The sequence below is a fragment of the Maylandia zebra genome, linkage group LG12 (genome assembly GCF_041146795.1).
Source record: "Maylandia zebra isolate NMK-2024a linkage group LG12, Mzebra_GT3a, whole genome shotgun sequence".
In the NCBI taxonomy this organism is placed as follows: Eukaryota; Metazoa; Chordata; class Actinopteri; order Cichliformes; family Cichlidae; genus Maylandia; species Maylandia zebra.
The window spans coordinates 9,739,328-9,746,272 of NC_135178.1; the positions used below are offsets into that span (position 1 = coordinate 9,739,328).

Here is a 6,945-nt window from a genome sequence, read left to right on the forward strand (position 1 = left end):
AGTGAATGTTGAGGCTTTATCACTTACATTATCCATTTGTGCCACAATTCTTTTCAGTATTAGTCCAAGCTCTCCTCTTCTGTTGACCAACTTCACCAGGTTGTTCAAGTGGAGATCCAGCTGAGCCAGGAACTTTGTTTGAGGGGGGATAGTGGCAATTCTCTTAAACTCAGCGTTGATCTGAAAACATGAGCACAGAGAAATGAGCTTCAAAGGTTTAATACCTGGAAGAAGGCCGCAATCACTCATGCTGAAGAAATGGGCTGTCAAATAACAACTGTGCCTTAACCATTTTAGGCTAATACCACAAGAACACCGTGTATGAGGCAAACCTTACCTCATGGAAATCAAATAGAGCAGGCCATCTTGCCATGAAAGCCTCCACCATTGGTGCAGCACGAACAACTTCATGTCTTCTGTATGAAAAAGTCTTTTCCATCTTGAGTTTCACCAACTCTGTTACTCTTTTTTATGTCCATGTGGTGGGCTTTGACATGTCAATAGCTTTAAGAGTCCCCTTGTCTGCTACTTCTGAAACTGAGGTAAGGTTAAGAAACTCATTCCCAAACAAGGAATCCATAAACTGAAGCTGCCCTGAAGACAACACTGTCTCTTGACTTCAACGATGAGATCCTCAGTTGATTCAGGCGCTTCATTAGAGAGTGAGCCTTCGACAGGTTCCGTCAGCCAAAACAGTCTTTAGGACCATAGGACTCCCCATAGGACTCTGTAGGAAAAAAAGAATTAAAGATCAGACACCAGCGAGGGAGGATAAGAAGGACAGACGCAACAACATTGTCATCCCCTATGTGTCATGGTCCGGGTGAATACGGGGTGTTTCCACTCTGCTGGGCTCCACCTTCAGACGGAGACTCCAATCAGCTTCCACACCTGGTTCCAATCAAGTCACCTGCATATAAGACCAGCGTTCACGACAGACCCCTGCCAGATCTTCTGCTAACACATGTTAGTGCTAGGCCGCCAAGCCCTTGCGAGAACTCTGGATTACTGTTTTTTCTCCTCACCGTGTTTTCTTTCCTTTTTCGCCATAGGACCCATCTGCCTGCCTCCCTGCTCAGCTCCCCACTCCAAGCCTATTCTGGATCTGCTTTGGACACTCCTCACCCGGAACCCCCTGGACACTCCCTCCTCGATTGACACTTCAAATCTGCAACGCGTAAGCCCAAACCACCATAGCCTAATTCTCCAGCTGTGATTCATTGAGACTACCACTGACTACTTTCCTCCTCTCATCATAGTGACTTCACACCTCCCTCCAAGCCGCTGCCCCCTTTCTCCATTCCCCGGATCCCTCTGTGGAATCCAGCCCTCAGAGTTTCTCGTTCACAGTTTTGCCTCACAGTTTTCCGCTCATAGCTTTCACAGTTCATAGCATGCATAGGTTATAGCATTCTTAGTTTTCTGTTTTGTAACTTCGCTCAGCTCTGTAAATAAACTCTGTGCTCACGCCCATTTTGCCTCCCTCTGTGTCTGCATTTGAGTCCACACCCACTGCCTGGCCCTCTCGGCCGTAACACTATGTAGCCGGTGTATCAGAAAAACTCAGGAGAGTTTTCTCCAAGCATGACATCCCGGTGCATTTCAGACCGAGCAAAACGCTCAGACAAAAACTGGTTCACCCGAAAGACAAAACGCCAAAACACAGACTTAACAATGTGGTGTATGCTGTACAGTGCAGCGAGGAATGCTCAGACCTCTACATTGGAGAGACCAAACAGCCACTTCACAAGCGCATGACACAACACAGAAGAGCCACCTCCACAGGACAAGACTCAGCAGTCCATCTGCATCTTAAGGATAAAGGACACTCTTTCGAGGATGCCAATGTTCACATTTTGGACAGAGAGGACAGATGGTTTGAAAGAGGAGTGAAAGAAGCCATCTACAGTGGGGCAAAAAAGTATTTAGTCAGCCACCGATTGTGCAAGTTCCCCCACTTAAAATGATGACAGAGGTCAGTAATTTGCACCAGAGGTACACTTCAACTGTGAGAGACAGAATGTGAAAAAAAAATCCATGAATTCACATGGTAGGATTTGTAAAGAATTTATTCGTAAATTAGGGTGGAAAATAAGTATTTGGTCACCTCAAACAAGGAAAATCTCAGAACGACTGATCCGTGTTAAGGACAGAATGAATGGGGCCATGTATTGTGAGATTTTGAGCCAAAACCTCCTTCCATCAGTGAGAACTTTGAAGATGAAACGAGGCTGGGTCTTCCAACATGACAATGATCCAAAACACACCGCCCGGGCAACAAAGGAGTGGCTCCGTAAGAAGCATTTGAAAGTCCTGGAGTGGCCTAGTCAGTCTCCAGACCTCAACCCCATAGAAAATCTGTGGCGGGAGTTGAAAGTCCGTGTTGCTCGGCGACAGCCCCAAAACATCACTGCTCTCGAGAAGATCTGCATGGAGGAATGGGCCAAAATACCAGCTACTGTGTGTGCAAACCTGGTAAAGACCTATAGTAAACGTTTGACCTCTGTTATTGCCAACAAAGGTTATGTTACAAAGTATTGAGTTGTATTTTTGTTATTGACCAAATACTTATTTTCCACCCTGATTTACGAATAAATTCTTTACAAATCCTACCATGTGGATTCATGGATTTTTTTTTCACATTCTGTCTCTCACAGTTGAAGTGTACCTCTGGTGCAAATTACTGACCTCTGTCATCATTTTAGGTGGGGGAACTTGCACAATCGGTGGCTGACTAAATACTTTTTTGCCCCACTGTATGTCCACTGTGAGCGACCATCTTTGAACAGAGGCGGTGGTTTATGACACCAACTCTCTGCCATCTATAATCCAGTTTTGAGATCCCTTCCCAGACGCCTTAACGCCCACACACATCCTGGGCCATCTGACCTCAGGAATTCGCATGATAAGGTGGGGCCAGGTTTCACAATGAACACACCCGAAATTCTGGCTGATTGGAACCCACACCCAGTTTCACACCTTGGCTCAGGCGATTAGAGGATCATCAGGGGGTCCTTTTGTCCCTCTGTGGGGGGTTACTCCCACTAGGTTTATATCTGGGACTCTCCACCATTTGACCTTAGAACTGAAGAAGCTTCTCGGATGAGAGGTGAAACGTCTTCAAGCAACTTAAAGAAGTCCAGACGCTTTTCTTTGCAAGCTCCTTTGACGACAGAGGTGATGGTTTTTGGTGGCCCCACTGAGACCCCCAATGTGTATGTAGATTCCCTGACACAGTATGTTAAGCCAACTGTCACAAACCTGGGGGTCAAAGTGGACTGTGATCGGAAGTTTGATAATCAAATTAAGGCAGTGGTAAAATCTAGCTTCTTTCACCTCAGGCAGCTGGCAAAAATAAAGCCAATTCTTTCACGGCAGCACTTTGAGACAGTGATCCACGCCTTTGTTAGCACTCGGCTGGATTACACCAATGCACTTTATATTGGGGTCAGTGCATTATATATTAGTCATCTACAGAGGGTGCAAAATGCCGCAGCTCGTCTTTTAACTGGCACTCGAAAGTTTGAGCACATTTCCCCTGTTTTAGCTTCACTTCACTGGCTGCCCATTTCTTTTAGGATTCATTTTAAAATTCTTTTATTTACTTTTAAAGCTCTCCATGGCCTAGCCCCATCTTATCTCTCTGAGCTGCTACAGCCTTATACACCCACCCTCTCTCTCAGGTCAGCTGATCAGCTGCTCCTGAAGATACCCAGGACTGGGCATAAACTTAGAGGAGATCCAAAACTGTGGAACGAGCTTCCTTTAGAGATTAGACAGGCCAGTTCTTTATCTGTTTTTAACTCACTCTTGAAAACCCACCTCTTTACCCTGGCCTTTGACACCACGTGAGATGTTGGTTTTTTATTTTTTATTTTAGTTGTTTTTAGGTGATTCGATGCTGTTTTATCTTGTTTTTGTTTTAATATAGGGCTGTTTTAATTTTATGTTTTATGTGTTTTATTCTATTTTATTCTTATTTATGTATTTTATTCTATTGTTTTAACTTATTTTCTGTACAGCACTTTGTTCCTGTGCTGGGTATTTTAAAGTGCTTTATAAATAAAATTGGATTGGATTGGATTCCTCTCTGGCACCCTATCAAGTTATCCCTTTAAAAAAGCGTGTTAAAGACTGATTTAACATATGTGAACAGAGATTCATGAATCTGCAAAGAACCGTAGAATTGTAAATATGAATATTTTATCATTTACAATACTGATAATATCCATATATATATTTTTTTTCAAATCTGCAGTGCTCCAAGGTTTTTGGAAATTGGGTGTAACAATATGGGTTAGGCTCAGACAAAAATATTTTGATTACATTAAATTAAACATTACATTTGACATCTACTACAGCTGCAGAACTTGACATGATGTAAAAGACAATGCTTACACAGTATGGATTTATTAATATCACAGCATTTTTGTGGTGAGGAAAGAGTAATCACAACACTGGTTAAACAAATCAGATTTTTTTTTATTCTGTACAGAAATAAAAGTGTGGTGTAAGATAATTAGATGCTATTCTCTTCCATTCTTTATGCTTTATGCTTTTAGGATTCAGCTTTATACTTAAAGCACCTTAAGTCAAATTCACACCATGTGAATGCCTTTAAGGGGAAGTGGCATTGACGCAGGTGACTACTTTTTCACCCGCAACTCAAAAGAATTACCACCTCAATTACTTATTGTTTTTCTGTGAACTCTCTGCTCTCACCGTGTCAGCATCCTTGCAGTTCAGCTTTGTTCTGATGTGACCAGTGTGAAATTTTACTGTTACTTGACTGTGGATGAAGTAATTTTTTATATTTTTGTTAATCTGACAAACTGAGGAAATCTGAAACTACTATGGGTTTTTTTAATACCTGTATTTGTTCAGATTCTTTGGCAAATTAAAGCTATTATAAGTAGACAAATGCTAATGTATTAGCTAGCTTTACCTGTCTGCAAAGTTGCCATGCAGACAGAAAAAATTAAACCAGATGAGTGTCAGATTGTCAGCTTCTTTTTCTATGATTTCTAAAAGGATTATTGAGGATTATTGATATTGATAATAGATGACAGGGATAATTATACCCTTAAGAGGTATTAGTTGCGGCGAATAAGCCTAACCCCATTCTGCACTGCAGTTCAGCCTGTGGTAAACTGCAGCCACAAGGATGTTATTCTTCACTATCTTCATATTTACATGTCCAGTGAACCAATGCCGTCCCTTTAATATGATGCATGTCGTCTAATATGACCAATGTTTATGAGAAGGTGGGCCGCCAGAAGTCTAAGTTACAGGCAGGGGTGAGTAGGCTCTCAGCCATCTTTCACAAAACACTTACAAATAATAAACACAGCAAGTGGAGCTCGATTATGCGTCACTCCGTTTAGACTGGTTCATTTTTGTCATTTTTGTTTGACAACAAAACAGAAACACGTGAGACTGATAAACATACCAGTAGGTCCATGAGTATAAGACATTATAGCTGCATTTGGATTTCTTATAGTGGCATTGTAAAGCGCTTTGGGTGCCTTGAAAAGCGCTATATAAATACAATCCATTATTCTTCAGAGTATTTTAAGCTTATTTTAAGAAAATACACTTCCAAATTCACAAGGCAAATGCTGTTTCTGTGGATAGGCCACCTACCTTAATGGAAGTGACAGCCCATTGTTTTTTGGAATAAACAGAAGAAAACTGGGTTCAGTTAGGATGGCTGAACAAGCACAAATTCAGTTTTCATCTCAAGAAAAATCAGACAAGAAAGACCGGAGTAATAGCATGGAGGACGCCAGCATTCTAAACAGGAAATAAATCTTCCCAACCAGGAGAGAGACTTGGTATCAACTACCTCTTCTATTATTATTTGTGGTTAAAGGTTAGAAAAATGCCTGTTCACTCTGCAATACATGAATACTCTTCCTCTATTTCCATAATTTCTACAGGAGTCATCAGCTTGTGAGGATGCTGACTGTTATATATTTAAAAAGGAGACATAATATTACTTGGTGTATATTCTTATTTTTTATTTTTGGGCTCAAATGGCATTTCTTTGCATGATTTAGTGTTCAAAAGTTAGATTGTCTCACACTGTCATTTATGTATCTCTTCAGTTCATCGTCAGAATGAAACAGGCTATTTTTAATCCTCTCTGGGATTAATAAAGTTAAATTTAATTTAATCTAATCTAATAACTTTAATCTCAGCCAAAACGATTTACTCACGAACAAATAAAACACTGAAAAAGCCAAACAATAACATTTTTAAGTTATCAAAGTGACTTATATATCATGTTTAACCCGAGTAGTGAAAGACCACGGGGGTTTGAAGACGATGTAAGATAAGAGATAAGATAAAACTTTATTAATCCCTCGGGTGGGTTCCTCTGGGAAATTCGGTTTCCAAAAGCACAGCACCGACAGAAGTTACAGTTACAGAATATTATATATATATACACACACACACACACACACACACACATATAAATACAGAGACATATATAAATAAAATATACGAAGGGGATAAATAGAATAAATAGGAATAAAAATAAAAATACAAGTGAATTGCACATTTCAAGTATTGAGGTCTATTTGCACCATTGACTATTAACAAAAGTATTGCACAAAAGGTATTGCACAGTGAGGTGAAGAGGCACTACAGCTTAGTTGTTCCCCCCTCCTTTGTCCACCTGTTTCCCCTCCCTCTCCCCTCCAGAGAGGAGTTAAACAGTTTGATGGCGTGTGGGACAAAGGAGTTTTTAAGTCTGTTAGTTCTTGTCTTGGGGAGAAGCAACCTGTCACTGAACAGACTCTTCTGGTTGTTAATGGCCGTGTGCAGAGGATGCCCAGCATTGTTCATAATGTCCAGCAGTATTTTTAGTGTCCTTTTCTCTGTCACTGTCACCAGAGTGTCCAGCTTCATGCCGACCACAGAGCCCTTCCTGATCAGTTT

The 6,945-nt window shown here is 41.1% G+C and overlaps 1 long non-coding RNA gene across 1 annotated transcript; it reads left to right on the forward strand.

Moving 5' to 3' along the window:
- The first annotated feature begins 828 nt into the window (after nt 1-828).
- On the forward strand, nt 829-1,467 carry LOC143421336 (uncharacterized). Its single transcript, XR_013100970.1, has 3 exons — nt 829-966; nt 1,053-1,177; nt 1,260-1,467. It is a non-coding gene; the product is annotated as an uncharacterized LOC143421336 (long non-coding RNA).
- Nucleotides 1,468-6,945: the final 5,478 nt, after the last annotated feature.